The sequence below is a fragment of the Rattus norvegicus genome, chromosome 18 (genome assembly GCF_021556685.1).
Source record: "Rattus norvegicus strain SHRSP/BbbUtx chromosome 18, alternate assembly SHRSP_T2T, whole genome shotgun sequence".
Taxonomy (NCBI): Eukaryota; Metazoa; Chordata; class Mammalia; order Rodentia; family Muridae; genus Rattus; species Rattus norvegicus.
In genome coordinates this window covers 5,815,001-5,834,810 of record NC_141551.1, presented here as the reverse complement: position 1 = coordinate 5,834,810, position 19,810 = coordinate 5,815,001, and the positions used below count along the sequence as shown (strand labels likewise).

Here is a 19,810-nt window from a genome sequence, read left to right as displayed (position 1 = left end):
GGTAAAGGAGTTGGTATTTTTTTAACATAAAGCTTTAAAATTAAAATTAAAATGTAACTGAAGACCTACATAGAAAAGGATCTGTTAGATTAAATCAATCTATACTCTTAATGACTTCAAATTGCTAGACCAAAGGCATGCTATGTTGGGAGAGAGGCTCTGTATTTGTATTAACAGGGAAAAAAGCTTTGGGCTTCTTCCAAAGTAATACGGATTAGATTTGATAGAGGGAGACCCCCTGAAGATCTCATCTATAGACAGGAGAGAATCAAAAGGACCAACACATCAGTAACATATACATCGATAAACCCTCTATTACAACAACTCTGAAACTGACAGGGACAGCAAGATCTTCAGCTATGCATAGCCAATGGATCTCAGTGGCTAGATTCCTCAAAATTCATCATGGCATCCTTTCATATGTCATGAACTAAGATTTATTTGTTCAAACTAACTTTAAAGAAAGACAGTAGTCTTTTACCTGCTAAAACTGAGAGCAAAAAATCATTCTTAATTGATCTGTGCCACCTGCATATTCTATACAGATGTCTTTATAGAACTATGTGTATTCCTTGTAAGATGTATATATTACGCAATGAAACATCAAGAGGGCAGCCCTGACAGGATTCTCCCTTGAGGATGCTGACATGCACAAACTTGTTCCAGCTCCCTAATTGGTCCTGCCTCAAACTGATGCTGTTTCCAGAGATTTACTTCTAGAACAACTTCAAGCAGGACTGCTGATCCCAAATGACACTGGTTTACCTGGTCTTTCAGACTGTTCTAGCCAGGACTTCAATTAAGCCCTGAATTTTCTCCAAACATAGAGACTGGACAACAAATAAAGTCAGCTAGTTTTCTTTTGACTTAACCATTTTTATAATTTCCTTTTGGGCCACAAACAGAAAAAATTCACCACAATACAGCAAGAAGCAACTGTAAAAGGAGCATCATCCCAATTCCTTAAGTTGGGATGGATGGTTTGATTATTTTATGAATTATACATATGCTGTCATTTTCAGAGATGATCTACAAATAATTATAGTTTTGGACAGGGAGGAAAATAAGTAGAGAGCTTAAACTCTCTTTCATCTCTCTTTCCTCTCCCTATTCTTATTTTATTCTTAGTTAGAGGAAAGGGGGTTGAAAAGAAAAATAAGGTGGATATAGTAATATTATGATAAATTAGACAAAAAGGGATGGGTTTTTAAATCTACTCTTAAATAAAAGCATTTTATAGCTGTAATTTTTACATTGCTAGAGATTTTCATGTTTTGATGCAGAGTTAGTTATATTTTCTTATATTGGTACAGAATTTCTTATATTGATACAGGTTAGGTTTTCATTGGTATAAATCTTTGTATATTAATACAAAATTTAAGATTAATTTTGTTACATTATGATATGTTTGTTTCAACTGTTAAATAGGTATTATGCCTATGCAACTCATTTACAAATACAAGGCTTAGTTCCAGTCCTTTTAATAGCTGCTATTACAAACTGTTTAGAATAATTAAGTAATACAAGTTAATAGTCAGTCAAGTCCATGGTCATATTGGATACTAATTTAGTTAATTACGGTAAAATGTTTTCAAAGTTATTCAAATAGTAAATAGCTAAAAGTAAACAATGTTTAACAATTTAGATATGCTACAAATAGATAAATGGTCTTCAAAAAGTGTCAGAGATCCAAAGAATATGACATTTAAAATCATTTCACTACTAAAAAGTCTTTTGACTATGCGATAAATTTGCTTTTGACAGTTCCCCCATTCCACTTTAAAGAAGATGATGAGTATCAATAACTATCAAAAGGAACTGCTTAAAGTGTAGCAAGCTAGCCACTGGTGGGTAAGAAGCCCTGACTTAATACAGAATTCTGTCCAATCAGGAAAACACTGGAAATTGATTGCTAAGCTCTGCCAATACAGGGTAAGCTATTCCTTCATAATGCTTGCTTGCCAGATGTTGTAGGGCAGAAGGATGAAGATAGATGCTTCAGTGTTGTAAGGAATATTGGGAAATACCTAAGTCATAAGTTTCTCTGTCATTTCTATGATTTTTGGAAGCATACTCAAATAATATTTATTCCTTCTCAGATCTCTGAATGGGTTGGAGACTAGATAGTTATAGTCCCACAATTAAACTTAAGTTGCTTATGATTTAAGAAGATGTTCTAGGTCTAAAATTGATGTTTTAAGGATGGTAACACAAGTTAAAATAAAAATAATTTACATACAAAATTCTAACTCATCAAGATATGATAGTTTATCTAAATTGCCAGATAAACAAACTGGACTTTTGAATATAATTCAAACTTAATAATATTCATAATTATTTCAAGGAAGTTCTTACTATATATTGTTTGTTACTATAAGAGAAAGAGCCTTTTTAATGGAGCAAAAAGGGCAGACTTAATATGTTGGCCTGATGTTGCTTGTATTCTAATGCTAATGCTGGCTCCTCAAGAGGTGATTGCTCCCAAGCAGACCGTCTTGCACTCAAGTGATGCCATGTGAACCTTCCCCCAGTTTAAAATAAAAGACTAGAGCCTGTGATTGTGCCGTGGAGGGGAAAGGTGGAACTGGAGGTTCAAGTGAGAGTTGCAGGTAGGGGGAGAGAGAGGAGAAGAAGGCAGAGAGAGGAGAAAAACACCATGGGTTACAAGTCAGAAAAGCATCACATAGGGCTGGCCAATATGAGTTAAGAGCAGCCCAGATGAAACATAGTAAGTATTAACTTGGGGTTATCAATAGGAAATAGATCGTCATAGCATAGAATGTAGATATCTGTCCACCCTTAGTGCTAATAAAGGCGTATTATAAATATAAAGGTTGTATTTCTCTTTTATCTGGGAACTGAATGATCAAAGGCAGTGTAGAAGCCCTGATTTGAGATTAAATATTTTATACAACAAACTAGGCATGGATGGACGTTCTTGTTATCACAGCACTCAAGAAATGGGGGCAGGAGGAGGACTGCAAGTTCAAACTCATCCTGGGATCTATATCATGTTTGAAGCCAGCCTGGCACACACATTTGAAGTTCTGGATGTTCTTCAAGTCCCAATTCCACTCAGAGAATATTTGGGATGGTTTCATGTGTTCGAAGCCAAGAAGGCACGTGCTCCATAGCTACAAGGCAGGGTCTCTGACCCTTTGACGAGCAGATGAATAAGCGTTAGTCTTTCACTCTCTCCAGTTAAAAATCTTCCTGTTTGAACTGTACCCACCACCAGTCACTGTGTTCTCGCTTCTAGCTTATCATTCCCCCATTTCTGAAGAATGACATGTTAGAAAGGGCAGGCAGGGGGAATCGTCCTTCTTAGGCGGCCGGGGATATACCTACCCGAGGAAGAGGATCCTCTGAGGCTTGGTGACTTAGACTGAGAGAGGACGTGATGTGTTCCATGCCCTGGCCTGGCTTCCCCACACCTTACTTCTTGACCTGCTCTTCATGCGCTCCGTGCTTCTTCTCAGAGACTGAGATGCGTCATTCAGCTTTCCCTTTTGTACACCACACAGTTCAGGTTCTTGTCTGGGGCTCTGATCTGGGAAAACCAAGGCTTTTGCCCAGTGAATGTGAGTTTATTTTGGTCCTGATCATGTGCACTGGAAAGTTACAAGAGCTCCCACACATTTGGATGACATTCTGATAAACCTTGTACTCAACGAACCACTCAGAGATTCAGCCATCCATTCACTCACTCTCTTCATTGGGGACCAAATATGCTGGGCACTAGATTTTGTGTTATCAGTTTACGTAAATCCTGCTCTATCAATATAGCTAAATTTAATTTATTTAACATGCTATTATATATATATACACATACATACATACAGTCAATATGATAACAAAAATATAGTTTATTTATCTTTAACTGCTATATGATATTAATGCATAAAATAAACATAACCACCTTTTTCATTTTCTTATTTATTTCATGCCTTGAATAATCATGTATTTATCTTTAACTGCTATATGATATTAATGCATTAAATAAACATAACCACCTTTTTCATTTTCTTATTTATTTCATGCCTTGAATAATCATGTATTTATCTTTAACTGCTATATGATATTAATGCATTAAATAAACATAACCACCTTTTTCATTTTCTTATTTATTTCATGCCTTGAATAATCATGAATACAGTTCAACAGACTGAGACTCTCCTCTCAGTAGTGGGGTTGGTCAGAGTCTTCTCTGCATGTTTGTTTACTATGTCTATATCCTTGGGTAGAGGCTTGAAAATCTTAAGAGGGGGTGCTTCATCTCTGCTATACAACAGAGAGAGATGGACTGGAGAAAGGAAAACAGTGGCCACCTTTCAAGTTTGTCACCGAGGGCTGGGAGATGGCTCAGTGGTTAAGAACCCTCGTTGCTCTTGCACAGGACCCAAGTTTGTTTGAGTCCCTGCACCCACATGGTAGTTGGCAACCATCTGTTACTCCAGTTTCAGGGAATCTGAGGCTGTCTTCTGACCTCTGAGGGCACCAGGCACACATGGTACACAGACATAAATGCTGACAAAGCACACATAAAACAAATAAAAAGATCTAATTTAAAAACCAAGTTTGTCAGGGCTGGAGAGATGGCTCAGCCCCGAGTTTTATTCCCAGAAAGCAAGCACGTGGTGACTCACAATCATTCATAACAGTATCCAATGTCCTCCTCTGGTGTGGCTGAGGACAGGGACAATGTACTCATATACATAAAATAAATAAATCTGACACACACACACACACACACACACACACACACACACACACACAGAGTACTTTAAAATATTGGGTGATGGAAATCCGTACAGTAAATAACTTTGCAGAACCTTTTAATATATAGCTATCCAACCCAACTATATTTCTTTCTAGCTTAAAAAAATCAAATTTGTCAGTTATTTAAGGAGTGTGATGAGTTCAAGTCCTTTGGCAAGCTCTCTCCTAAAATAACAATGTATATAAATATAAAAGATAGCAGGACTGGCAAAGTTAAAGTAAACGAATACATGTAGGAAACAGTAGAAAATAAGAAAAGACTGGCAAAAAGATTTTAGAGCAATATAAAAAAAAGTAGTTTATAGCACAGAATGCATCTGTTTCTTTCCGTTTCTTTTCTTTGGGGACCTGGTGTATTAATTACTTTTTTCATTGATATGTTAAAATACCCAGTAAAGGCAGTCTATGGCAGGAGTGGTTTATCTTGGCTTACCATTTAGGGGACGGTCTACTACGCTAGGCAAGTGTGGTAGCAGAGGCAGGAAGGCTAGGCATGGTGCGCCAGCAGTTAGGAGGCTGACCAGTCCAGAGCTCAGCCTGCTTTTGCTTTCCTTCCCTTTTCTTCAAACTAGAATGCTGCCCACAGGTTCGTGCAGTTTTCATTTAAAGTTCACAGTGGAGATTACCCTTCCCCGGCGGTAAGGAAGTGAGGAGGACATTGCAAAAAAAAAATATTAAATAAAGAAAGAAGAAATGGTGCTGTTTTGCTCTGCTTTCGTACCTCTGGCAGAGAAGGTGCTGTGCATTTCAGTTCTCTGGAAATACTTTCACAGACGTGCCCACAGGTGTGTCTCCTAGGTGGTTTCCGGTCCCCTTGAACTAGTATTGATCAAGATTGATCATCTTACAGTGTCTCCTAGTGCGGCACAGGCAGCTTCAAACTCATGACCCTTTACCTCAGCTTTCCCAGTGCTGGGGGTGTGGGTATATGCTACTACATGCGCACTCAGGGCTGGGGTAGCGGGTAGGATGGGGGTAGTAGGTCTCTTCTTTAAGCCATGCCTGTTGGGCAGCCCTCCTACTGTGGCCCCTGTGCATGGTTTCTCAGCTGCCCGGTCTCCTTCCCTTCTGTATTGCTTCATCAACTCAGATAGACAGTAGAAAGGGGTCCTGAACCAGATTGCTGTGTTCAGACTGGAAAGTGGAGTCCAACATGCCTTCCATCACTAGATTGGTCAGAATCCCCTCATGTGATCCTGACTGCACTGCAGGGAATGCTGGGAAATGCAGTTTACCGAAGAGGCTGCAAGCACAGGAGTGGATTTGGATGCATGGCGCGGTCTCTGCCAGAGATATAAAAGCAGAGCAAAAACAACATTTCTTCTTTCTTTCTTTAATATTTTTTGCAATGCCCTCCTCACTTCCTGTCCACCAGGGAAGGGTAATCTCCACTATAAACTGTTGTCTGAAATAAGGCCACGTCATAATGGTAGGCTAGAAGGCCGAAGGGACAACGGAGTTCAGATACTTGGAGAAAATATGTTGGAGTCAGCAGGACTTGATGCCTTGCGCTGTAGGATACTGAATGAATCTTCAGCCATCATCTTGGGACTATTAGCTAGGAGAAGCAAATCACAGAAAGTCAGAAATACCCCTAAGGAGAGCAACAGGGTAAGGGAGGTGTCCATTTTTTTTTTTTTTTTTTTGAGAGGAGGAGTCAATGGCTCTGGAAATTTCAGGCCCATGAGCTTAACATTGATACCTGGGAACATATTATAAATCATTAATTAATGAGATAAGACCCCAAAAGATAAATTCTCTTTGGTGACCAGTGAATCTTCATAAACAGATGAGAGTATCAAATCAATTTAATGTCCCCCCATGACTGTTGTAGGCCATGCAGATGAGGAGAAAGAACCAATGCCATCCGTCTTAATTTCAGTGAAGACCTGGACATTTCAAGCAATATCTTCATTTGAACGTGGAGATAGGCATGGGAGTCTGCACCTCAGGGGCAGTATCAATGGCTGGACATCAATTGGAGGGACGGCACACATCGACACTGTCTGGAGGTATTGGGGTCAGGGTGTAGACTGCTCAATAACTATATTGATGGCCTTGATGAAGGAATGAAGACTGAATTCAGGAGGTCTGAGCTGCCACTGAATGGCACAAGATCTCTACTGCTTCACAAGACGAAAATAAAATTGAAAATGGCCTCACCTCACTGCGAAAATGACTCCACAAAATTGAAATAAGGGTAAGCAGACACCCAGAGCTCCCAGGACTAAGCCACCAACCAAAGAGTACACATGGAGGGACCCATGGCTCCTGCTGCATATATAGCCGAGGATGGCACTGTTTGGCAAGAATAGGAGGAGAAGCCCTTGGGTCTGTGAAGGCTCGAACCCCCACTGTAGGGTGATGCCAGGGTGTTGAGGTGGGTGTGGGAGGATGGGATGGGAAGCATCTTCATAGAAACAGGGGGAGAAGGAGGAACGGGAAAAGGGGATAACATTTGAAATGTAAATACATAACTATCCAATGAAAAAAGGAGAGAGAAAAATCAGGGTAAGCATAAAGTAGCCCAGGTATCCTGGCAGTCCAGAATGGGGCCTTGGGGATGTGTTGAGTCTCTTTAGTGCTGTCGCTGTGCTGCTGCTGAGAGAAGCAGCAAAGTGTCATCAGGGTGAAGACGTTCCCACTAGACCGCCACACAGTGCCATGAAAAGGTGCTGGGCTGCTACTCTAAGGAAAGGCATCAGTAAACGTGAGGAAACATGTCCTTGGAGAACACATTAAGGAAGCAGAGCTGTTTCCTGAGGAGAAGAAAGAAGAAAAAGGAATGATTTCATGAGTGTACCAATTTTAGCATAGTTTTAACATAGGGGACAATAACTTCTTCTTTATATGAAGGAAGAACTTTGGTTCCAATGACACAGGATAGCTTTCAGTTAGATGTGAGGAAGAACTTACCTTTTCTAGCTGCTGTCAGTGTGGGACTTTTTAGTCCATGGCAATTCCCTAAAAGTAGGATTTCTTCAGATCTCCAATGCTAAGAACAAAACTTGCTACACAGTGTACAGATGACAGGTATTGACTTTCAAGGATAAAAGATATTGCTTCAGAACCCGAGGGGTCATCATTCTGAAAGCTCTTAAACGGCAGGAGCAACTGGACAGACCAGACAGCACAGCGGGAGATAGAGAACACTACAAAGCCTGTAGACCCGAATTTGGTCTCTGAAACCTGCCCTCTACATACATGCCATAGCAAGGGTGAGCCCTGCCCCCCAAATAAATACAAACGTGACAGCCAGTGTCTGCTTCTCCTCACTCCCCAGGCACAGTAGCCAGGCTGCTGTGCACTGGGTGGGACTGGAAGGAGGGGACGTTAGCTGGGCAGGTGGGTGCAAGCAGGACTTGGTCAGTGGTGAGTGTACAGGCAATGAACTCACATCCGGGAGAAGCATCAGAATATTGATACAGTCTATGCGTGGGGTGAGTAGGGATCCTGGGTGAGTGCTCATCCAGGGACCAGCACAGGGGATGCCTCATTAGCATGTGGAGGAATTCCAGCTGCTACTGATCATGACCTTATAAGGGGAAGGGAAGCTTAACCTGGCTACAGGCTATACAACCTCCTTTGGTTAGGCAAAGGTGGGGCACAGGGCTCTGTCTGCCAGCACATGCAGGCCCAGGGCAGGGGTAGGGAAGCAGTATTTCTATTCCTGCTGATCTCAGGATGAGATTTCAGGGATTGGGATATGCCTTGACCCCACTCTTGCTCCAGGCCTGTTCCTCCTAGTCCTACAGCTCCCTGGCTACATATTCTAGAAGACCAGATGATTTTTATCAACAATGATTGTGTGATTATTTAGTATCATTGTACTATATGCTTTAGGCATATGATATAAGACAATTTAATGATATATTCTCTTAGCAAATACACCCAGGAGGAGTAGAAGGCAGGAAATAATCAAACTCAGAGCTGAAATCAACCAAGTAGAAACAAAAAGGACCATAGAAAGAATCAACAGAACCAAAAGTTGGTTCTTTGAGAAAATCAACAAGATAGATAAACCCTTAGCCAGACTAACGAGAGGACACAGAGAGTGTGTCCAAATTAACAAAATCAGAAATGAAAAGGGAGACATAACTACAGATTCAGAGGAAATTCAAAAAATCATCAGATCTTACTATAAAAGCCTATATTCAACAAAACTTGAAAGTCTGCAGGAAATGGAAAATTTCCTAGACAGATACCAGGTACCAAAGTTAAATCAGGAACAGAGAAACCAGTTAAACAACCCCATAACTCCTAAGGAAATAGAAGCAGTCATTGTTTTTTTTTTTTCCCCCGGAGCTGGGGACCGAACCCAGGGCCTTGCACTTGCTAGGCAAACGCTCTACCACTGAGCTAAATCCCCAATCCCTAGAAGCAGTCATTAAAGGTCTCCCAATCAAAAAGAGCCCAGGTCCAGACGGGTTTAGTGCAGAATTCTATCAGACCTTCATAGAAGACCTCATACCAATATTATCCAAACTATTCCACAAAATTGAAACAGATGGATCACTACCGAATACCTTCTATGAAGCCACAATTACTCTTATACCTAAACCCCACAAAGACACAACAAAGAAAGAGAACTTCAGACCTATTTCCCTTATGAATATCAAAGCAAAAATACTCAATAAAATTCTGGCAAACCGAATTCAAGAGCACATCAAAACAATCATCCACCATGATCAAGTAGGCTTCATCCCAGGCATGCAGGGATGGTTTAATATACGGAAAACCATCAACGTGATCCATTATATAAACAAACTGAAAGAACAAAATCACATGATAATCTCACTAGATGCTGAGAAAGCATTTGAGAAAATTCAACAACCCTTCATGATAAAAGTCCTGGAAAGAATAGGAATTCAAGGCCCATACCTAAACACAGTAAAAGCCATATACAGCAAACCAGTTGCTAACATTAAACTAAATGGAGAGAAACTTGAAGCAATCCCACTAAAATCAGGGACTAGACAAGGCTGCCCACTCTCTACCTACTTATTTAATATAGTTCTTGAAGTTCTAGCCAGAGCAATCAGACAACAAAAGGAGGTCAAGGGGATACAGATCGGAAAAGAAGAAGTCAAAATATCACTATTTGCAGAGGATATGATAGTATATTTAAGTGATCCCAAAAGTTCCACCAGAGAACTACTAAAGCTGATAAACAACTTCAGCAAAGTGGCTGGGTATAAATTTAACTCAAATAAATCAGTAGCCTTCCTCTACACAAAAGAGAAACAAGCCGAGAAAGAAATTAGGGAAACAACACCCTTCATTATAGATCCAAATAATGTAAAGTACCTCGGTGTGACTTTAACCAAGCAAGTAAAAGATCTGTACAATAAGAACTTCAAGACTCTGAAGAAAGAAATTGAAGAAGACCTCAGAAGATGGAAAGATCTCCTATGCTCATGGATTGGCAGGATTAATATAGTAAAAATGGCCATTCTACCAAAAGCGATCTACGGATTCAATGCAATCCCCATCAAAATACCAATCCAATTCTTCAAAGAGTTAGACAGAACAATTTGCAAATTCATCTGGAATAACAAAAAACCCAGGATAGCTAAAGCTATCCTCAACAATAAAAGGACTTCAGGGGGAATCACTATCCCTGAACTCAAGCAGTATTACAGAGCAATAGTGATAAAAACTGCATGGTATTGGTACAGAGACAGACAGATAGACCAATGGAATAGAATTGAAGACCCAGAAATGAACCCACACACTTATGGGCACTTGATTTTTGACAAAGGAGCCAAAACCATCAAATGGAAAAAAAGATAGCATTTTCAGCAAATGGTGCTGGTCCAACTGGAGGTCAACATGTAGAAGAATGCAGATCGATCCATGCTTATCACCCTGTCCAAAGCTTAGGTCCAAGTGGATAAAGGACCTCCACATCAAACCAGATACACTCAAACTAATAGAAGAAAAACTAGGGAAGCATCTGGAACACATGGGCACTGGAAAAAATTTCCTGAACAAAACACCAATGGCTTATGCTCTAAGATCAAGAATCGACAAATGGGATCTCATAAAACTGCAAAGCTTCTGTAAGGCAAAGGACACTGTGGTTAGGACAAAACGGCAACCAACAGATTGGGAAAAGATCTTTACAAATCCTACAACAGATAGAGGCCTTATATCCAAAATATACAAAGAACTCAAGAAGTTAGACCACAGGGAGACAAATAACCCTATTAAAAAATGAGGTTCAGAGCTAAACAAATAATTCACAGCTGAGGAATGCCGAATGGCTGAGAAACACCTAAAGAAATGTTCAACATCTTTAGTCATAAGGGAAATGCAAATCAAAACAACCCTGAGATTTCACCTCACACCAGTGAGAATGACTAAGATCAAAAACTCAGGTGACAGCAGATGCTGGCGAGGATGTGGAGAAAGAGGAACACTCCTCCATTCTTGGTGGGGTTGCAGACTGATACAACCATTCTGGAAATCAGTCTGGAGGTTCCTCAGAAAATTGGACATTGAACTGCCTGAGGATCCAGCTATACCTCTCTTGGGCATATACCCAAAAGATGTCCCAACATATAAAAAAGACACGTGCTCCACTATGTTCATCGCAGCCTTATTTATAATAGCCAGAAGCTGGAAAGAACCCAGATGCCCTTCAACAGAGGAATGGATACAGAAAATGTGATACATCTACACAATGGAATATTACTCAGCTATCAAAAACAATGACTTTATGAAATTCGTAGGCAAATGGTTGGAACTGGAAAATATCATCCTGAGTGAGGTAACCCAATCACAGAAAACACACACGGTTGCACTCATTGATAAGTGGCTATTAGCCCAAATGCTTGAATTACCCTAGATGCACAGAACACATGAAACTCAAGAAAGATGACTAAAATGTGAATGCTTCAGTCCTTCTTTAAAAGGGGAACAAGAATACCATTGGCAGGGAATAGGGAGGCAAAGTTTAGAACAGAGGCAGAAGGAACACCCATTCAGAGCCTGCCCCACATATGGCCCATACATATACAGCCACCCAATTAGACAAGATGGATGAAGCAAAGAAGTGCAGGCCGACAGGAGCCGGATGTAGATCGCTCCTGAGAGACACAGCCAGAATACAGCAAATACAGAGGCGAATGCCAGCAGCAAACCACTGAACTGAGAATAGGACCCCCGTTGAAGGAATCAGAGAAAGAACTGGAAGAGCTTGAAGGGGCTCGAGACCCTATATGTACAACAATGCCAACCAACCAGAGCTTCCAGGGACTAAGCCACTACCTAAAGACTATACATGGACTGACCTTGGATTCTGACCTCATAGGTAGCAATGAATATCCTAGTAAGAGCACCAGTGGAAGGGGAAGCCATGGGTCCTGCTAAGACTGAACCCCCAGTGAACTAGACTGTTGGGGGGAGGGCAGCAATGGGGGGAGGGTTGGGAGGGGAACACCCATAAGGAAGGGGAGGGGAGAGGGGAATGTTTGCCCGGAAACCGGGAAAGGGAATAACACTCGAAATGTATATAAGAAATACTCAAGTTAATAAAAAAAAATGATATATTCTCTTTATAGTCTATGGTCGTAGGTTTTGCTCAGTAATACCCATGGATAGGCTGTCCATGGTGAGGGAGAGTCTGAGTGAAGGAGGGGAGGAGAGAAGACATTGATTTCAAGCTACTTACCTCCTACCCAACTGCAGAACCCTCACACAGAACAATGGTAAGAAAACGAGCTCTGACTCCCCTCTTAGTTTTAAAGTCACTGTTTTATACCTCAGCTGTTTGCTGCTACCTCTGCTTTTCTAGAACCTGTGATCCCGACCAGAGATGCCACAACTGGGGGCTCACATTATTTCCTTTGTGGATTCACCTTATGTCTTGTGACAGTGCAGGTGGCTAGGTAGGCTACTGTGAGGTTATTCCTGGCAGTATTAGCTGGGATTCTAGACAATTTCACCTCTCATTGAAGCTTTGTTTTTTTGTTTGTTTGTTTGTTTGTTTTGTTTTTTTTATAGATTATTGGATAAGTATAGTTATTCCTTTGCATAACAAGCAACATTTAATGGTTAAGTTTTACTCATAAGAACTCTCAAATTATGTCCAAAGGGAGTATTCTCTGGGACAGTCAGTCCAGATGGATGCCTTGGGTATTTCCGGTTATGATCAGTAACATCTTCTTTCTAGCTTTCTGGTTAGAAATTTGGTCTGAAAGTACATTGAGCTATACATCAAATTGGTAAGTTAAAACCTCTCATGGGGTGGTGATCAGAATGCTCTGTAGCCAAAATGAAATTTTCAGGGTCTGCGGGCGTATACATTGCTTAATACAAACTCTCATGGGATTCTGGGAGAGAGTCAAGCAATGAGAGGTATATCAACCAATCAAAATGGATGGTACCTGCACTAGGACATCTCCTCCTAGAGCTTCAAACATGTAGGCAGCTGAGGAGCTAATCACTTGGAAACCCCTGTGTGGTAAACGATGCCTGCTCACACAGAAGAGCCTACAAGTCCTAAGAGAATAGATTCTGACAAAAGGTTTGACAGTTGCAAGTTCTGTATATGTAAAACTATTTTATTTTTTATAAATTAATTTGATTAGATGTATATCTCACTGAGCTGGTAAGGAAGTTAATTATTATTATTTTTTATTATTATTAACTTGAGTATTTCTTATATACATTTCGAGTGTTATTCCCTTTCCCGGTTTCCGGGCAAACATCCCCCTAACCCCTCCCCCTCCCCTCTTTATGGGTCCTTGTCTCTTCTTTTGGTTTTCTATATCCGGGTTGTTTCAATGTGTTCTTTCTCGATTGCTTCTATTTCCATTTTTAATTCCTTCAACTGTTTGATTGTGTTTTCCTGGAATTCTTTCAGGGATTTTTGTGACTCCTCTCTATGGGCTTCTACTTGTTTATTTATGTTTTCCTGGAATTCTTTCAGGGATTTTTGCAATTCCTCTCTGTAGGCTTCTACTTGCTTATTAATGTTTTCCTGTGTTTCTCTAAGGGAGTTCTTCACGTCTTTCTTGAAGTCCTCCAGCATCATGATCAAATATGATTTTGAAACTAGATCTTGCTTTTCTGGTGTGTTTGGATATTCCGTGTTTGCTTTGGTGGGAGAATTGGGCTCCGATGATGCCATGTAGTCTTGGTTTCTGTTGCTTGGGTTCCTGCGCTTGCCTCTCGCCATCAGATTATCTCTAGTGTTACTTTGTTCTGCTATTTCTGACCGTGGCTAGACTGTCCTATAAGCCTGTGTGTCAGGAGTGCTGTAGACCTGTTTTCCTGTTTTCTTTCAGCCAGTTATGGGGACAGAGTGTTCTGCTTTCGGGCGTGTAGTTTTTCCTCTCTACAGGTCTTCAGCTGTTCCTGTGGGCCTGTGTCTTGAGTTCACCAGGCAGGTCACTCACAGCAGAAAAGTTGGTCTTACCTGTGGTCCTGAGGCTCAAGTTTGCTCGTGGGGTGTTGCTTATGAGCTCTCCGCGGTGGCAGCAACCAGGAAGATCTGCGCCGCCCTTTCCGGGAGCTTCCGTGCACCAGGGTTCCAGATGGCGTTTGGTGTTTTCCTCTGGTGTCAGAGATGTGTGCAGAGTGCAGTCTCTTCTGGTTTCCCAGGCATGTCTGCCTCTCTGAAGGTTTAGCTCTCCCTCCCACGGGATTTGGGTGCAGAGAACTGTTTATCCGGTAGGTCCCTTCAGGTTCTGGCGGTGTCTCAGACCCAGCGGACCTGCTGCTCCTGGGCCCTCCTCTACCGGAAGTTAATTATTTAAGGATCCTTTTTCCTCTAGAGACTTGAGAAGATGCTAGAATATTGATACTGAGAAGGCTAGGCTGACTCTAGGACAGGCTTCAAATTGACAGTCCAGGAGACTAGGCCTAAGAACTGGGTAAGTCCAGACAAGCCCAGACAAGTCAGTTACTAGAAACAAAACCCTAAGTTCTAGTCCCCATGCCCAAGTAATAGTTCTGGAATGCCTAGAGATAGAGTAAGATAAAGGTCATCTACCCTGGAATTCCTCAGCAACAGTTTCTAGTCCCCATACCCTGGCAATGGTTCTGGAATGCTGGAATTCCTATAACATGCTTTAAATCACTTGGTTGTCTCTCTATTTTGGTAGTGGGAGACCCCATCATGATGGACTTCTGCAGAATAAAACATTCCTTGTGTTTGCACACTATTTGAGACCAGGGTATTACTCTTCCTCGAATCAAGAACCATTATAATACAATTTTAATATATAGAAAAACTTGTGGATGTCAGTCAAAAGTCCTCCAGGGTAGTTGTTGAGATGTTCACTTTCCAATTTGTGCCTGGATAGACAGTCAGGAAACAATAGTTTGTGTTCTGTGCCCATGGGAGATGGGCAAAAGGACTGAACATACACCATGACCCAGACAAAGCAGACACCATGATAATTTCATAATTATTAAAGCAGAGAGTTTGATAATTGCATGACTGAGTCTGATGAGTGAACGGAAGTTGAATTTGGGGACAAAGTTGTGTTCGACGGTCATGACTGGGCCTGTAGGTGGTCTGGTGTGACTGAGCATGCTCAGTACAGATGGAGATGATTGAAAGAACTAGTTTAGGTGGAGCTGTCTGGAAAGGAGGGACAGGAAAGCCTGTCTGTGGAGGGCTGGAAAGACAGAGTTCTGAAGTATCCCTGTAGATACCAGGAAAAGACTGTCCAGACAGAGAAAGCTCGGTTGTCTATCACATGATGAACGTTGTTTACCTTGACCTCCTCTTAGGACAAAAGCTGTGTCCACCTGCCTCACACTTTATTATTTTATCTTAGTCCTTTCTTCTATATGAAAGACTTTACTTAGAAACTACTTAAAAATAACAGGTATAAAATTTCTGTCTTAAGACCCCTTTCCTCCCATCAAACTCTTTACCACTCTTCAAATTCATGGCTCTTTATCTAATTGTTATATCACACACACACACACACACACACACACACCACACACACACACTCACTCCCAAATATAACCTGTTCCCTTGTTTATATGTATATTTTCAGGGCTGGTCATTTGGTACTGAACAACTAATTGGTGTGCTCTTCCCTGGGAAAGGTCCCCAGGAGAAGACTTTGATAACAAGTACATTGGAGCCACGAGACACTGCCAACAGTGACACAGTGCAGAACGGTGACACTGGTCTGTAAGCATCTTAACCATGGCCTTCCTTGCACCGGGACAGATTCATGCCACGGAATCAGTGTGGTGCTCAATGCAGCAGATTGAAGCCATTGTTGAAAACAATGCGTTTCCGCATCTACCCATCCCACAAGGAACCAAATCAAGGCACAGAACATACAGAAATGTTTCTCATGTCCAGTAGAGACACTGTGGCTGGTCTTCCTAATTTCCAACTCGCTCTATGTCCCCAGTCTTCAGGTACTTCCTCCTCCCCTCCCAGCTAATAGTGCGCAATGACTTCCGACTTTGCCTAGCTTTTTTCTTATTTACTCATTTTCCCTTGCTCCTCTTCTTTTAAACAAGAACAACCCCACCTGGAGTGATGCCGTACGCTTTTATCTCCACACTGAAGATGGTGAAATGGTGGCTGCGAGCTTTGGTGATGGCCCGCCTGTGGAAGGGTAAGAGGCAAGTGTGCCTGGGATTTATTTTCATCCTTAGATACCCAGATTATGTAATATTCAGAGTAATGTCCTCTGGAAAGTGTCTCTCCTGGAGGCTTCTGCCTCTCTCAGTGCATTTAAACCATGCTTCTCTGCTTTTAAAAAATGATTTTAAAATCCCCTTTCAATCAGTAAGTATTCCCAGAGAAATTTTGTTCCCATTCAAATAAAGTAGGGTGAGAAACTTAAGGGTGGCTGGGTTAGGGGGTCTGGATACTTGAAGGTAGCAGGGGAGATACATTTTCAGGCCACAGGAGAGATGAATGGGAGACTTCATATCCTATTGGTGAATATAAAATGTGTTATTGTAATATATTCCTCCAAGCTAATGTCTCCATTCTCAGCCAGAGCTGTTTCTGAAGGGATTTGGCTCCCTCCCATCTCTGGCTACCAGTGTTGACTTTTGCATAACAACAATGGTTGTAATTCCAAGGACAGCATTTAAGCCCCTGCTGTAAGCTGGGTGGTGAGGCCTAGTCTCAGGCTTTATGTGGGTTTATGTATGTGCGTGTTCATATATCTATGTGTTTGTTCATGTGTGTTTGTATGTGTAGGGTACATGTATATGTGCAGGTTTATGGAGGGCAGTCTCAGGTGTTGTCCCTCAGATGTCCCTTAGCTTGTTTTTTTGTGACAGGGTCTTTCTCACTAGCTTCGAGCTCACCACATAGGCTAGGATGGCTGGCCATGGAGCCCCATGGATCTGGTCCTCTCTACCTCTCTAGGGCGTGATGTGATTATTGCCAAGGTGATTCCTAGGCTCAAACTCAGGTCTTTAAGCTCCTGAGGCAAGTGCTTCCTGGACTGAGCCATTTCCCTAGTTCTTTACAATTCCTACATTTAAAACATGGATTTTTGGGGTTTGTTCTTCTCAGAGAACTATAGGTTCTTACTGTGCAAACTGCTTTGCATGTTTTAACTCACTTAAAATCAATAACCTTATGGCATAGCTAATATCATCCTTAATTCCAGGGCTGAAGCTGAGACACTCAAACACTGAGTCATTTCTCCAAGGATGCATTAGGTGCCTGGAGACTCAGGCAGCTGGCTCTGGGCTTTTCTCTGTTGGGTGCCTGGTGTCTTCATGACAGTTTGAAAACCTCCTTACTCCACCACCTCCCTTCTTGTCTAATCTGAGCTTCCTACTGAGTTTTCTGCTGCAGCTTTTCCTTACAGTATCTCTTTCTTCTCATGCAAATGACCACAAAGCTGTCGCTATACTTCCCCTGGTGTCTGGGGTCTCCTTGTCTCATTCTCAGGGTGCGTTTCTGATTTCTCAGCTAGCACTCTCAAGATATCCTTTCTCTCAACAACATTTATAAATGGTTTCTGTGTTACCCCACTTTATGTTTACTGTAACAAAATATCCAAGACTGAGAACTTATTAAAAAGAGAGAGGTTCATTTTGGCTCATGATGCTGTTGGCCAGAGGTTGAACGATTGTGTCCAGTGATGGCTCTTTGGTTGAGTTCTGAGGTATGTAGTGGAAACATAGATATACATGTCTCTTTAGGTTTCATTTTCTTCTATAAAGCCAACAGTATTCAGTCCACTAGGCTCCGTTCCGATCACATGAATACCAACTGCTTTCTAGAGGCCCCATATATAAATAGTACCAAAGTTGGTATTGAACACCCCCTTAACACACACACACACACACACACACACACACACACACACACACACACACACACGGTTTCTCTGTGTAGCTCTGGCTGTCTTGGAACTCTCTTTGTAGACTAGACTGGCCTTAAAAATCAGAGATCTGCCAGTTTCTGCCTCCTGAATGCTGGGATTAAAGGTGTGGGCCACCACATCCAGCAAGTTCCTAATTTTTAAATATCTTACAATGAGGTGAAATAGCAACATACAGTTCCTTGAGGGACATATTCAAATGGTCCAGAACATAGCTGTCACATTGCCACACTGACAGAAGAAAAGTCCCTCTCCTAGAATTATAGATTTCCTATGCCCAGCAATGGGCTTTTCATGGTTTCTCCAGCAGGTACCCATTACAACTCAGATCTTAGGTTTGTCTGTCCTCCTCATCACCTGAAAGCTTTTGTTCCTCAATGCTAACTTAAGGACTCAAGCTCTCCTTGAGTCCCTGTTTATTAAAGATATAGAGTATTTGTTTTAAAGTTCTCTTGTGATCACTGAAAGTCAACATCTGATATGAAAAGAAATGTTTATCAGTGAAAAGTCTTGGATGGATTGTCTTTCTCTGAAAAAGGGTAGAAATCAAAGTTATAATAGTACCGAGGATTCAGGGATTATGTATTAGTTTAAGTGATTTAAGATGTTAAGAGATAAGTTTGTGACAGTCTTTTCCTACCTTCTGCTCCAACACTCAAACCTAAAAGAAAAACCTTCTCTTCTCTGTCTTAGCTTGGGCTGGGATAAACAAGAATGCCCAGGGATAGATTCCAGCTATGCTGATGCTGTTTAAGTAAGAAACAGTTTACAATTATTAGTTCTTTTTCTTTTGGTATAATAAAATAACATGACTAAAAGCAACTTAAAATGAGACAGCCTTCAAACTGGCAGTTCAAAAGACTAGGCCTAAATCTCTTTTCCAAGAACTGAGCAAGTCCAGAAATTGCACTGTTATCAGAAGCTGCCCTACCACCTGGCCTGAGGCAAAGGCAATGGGTCAGCAGCAGTATCCAGACTTCCCCAACACCAGTTTCCAGACTTCCCCAGACACAGTGTTCAGCCCCTCCCCCCTCAACCCCATTAATGGTTCTGAAATGTCCCTAGAGATACACTCAACAGACTGAAATAGAGGTTACCTACTTGACTCTCTCCTGGAATTCCCATAATGTCCTTTAAATCGGACTTTTGAGCTCATTAGGGTGTCTCCATCTTGAAATGAGAAACCCCAGCAAGCTGAACTTATGCAGAATAAAATGCTCTTTGCCTTTGCATACTATTTGAGTCCAGAGTCTCATTCTTTGGCTAATCATGGACCCTTACAATAGCAGGAAGAATTTATTGTGGCTTATGATTCAAGGAGGAGAGTCCATAATGGCCAAGAAGGCACAACAGTAGGTGGATGCAGCATGAAGTTGGCTGACCACATTTCAGCGGCACAGGCGAAGCTGAAAGTGAACTGAGAGTGGGAGCAAGGCTATAATCTCTCAAGTCCTGATCCCAGTGACCCACGTCTTCCAGCAAGGCTCCACCTCCTAAAGGCTCTACAACCTCCCCAAATAGCACCACCAACTGGGGACTGAGTGTTCAACCTCCTAAGCCTATGTGGGACGTTTCTCATTTAAACCACCACACTAATATAACGAAGGAGAAAATGAAAGTCATGACGTGTACAGACGCACATAATGAGAGATTTAGACAATGTTTATAAAACCACTGAATGAAATTAGACATTA

At 41.5% G+C, this 19,810-nt stretch overlaps 1 long non-coding RNA gene across 1 annotated transcript in view; it reads left to right on the top strand.

Annotated features, from left to right (window-relative positions):
• Positions 1-6,661: 6,661 nt before the first annotated feature.
• LOC147999665 (uncharacterized) overlaps positions 6,662-19,810 on the top strand; it is a 53,207-nt gene continuing 40,058 nt past the window's right edge. The window contains exons 1-4 of the long non-coding RNA XR_015643106.1: positions 6,662-6,791; positions 12,345-12,491; positions 15,801-16,176; positions 16,282-16,379. This is a non-coding gene — a long non-coding RNA (uncharacterized LOC147999665). The remainder of the gene's footprint in view (positions 6,792-12,344; positions 12,492-15,800; positions 16,177-16,281; positions 16,380-19,810) is intronic.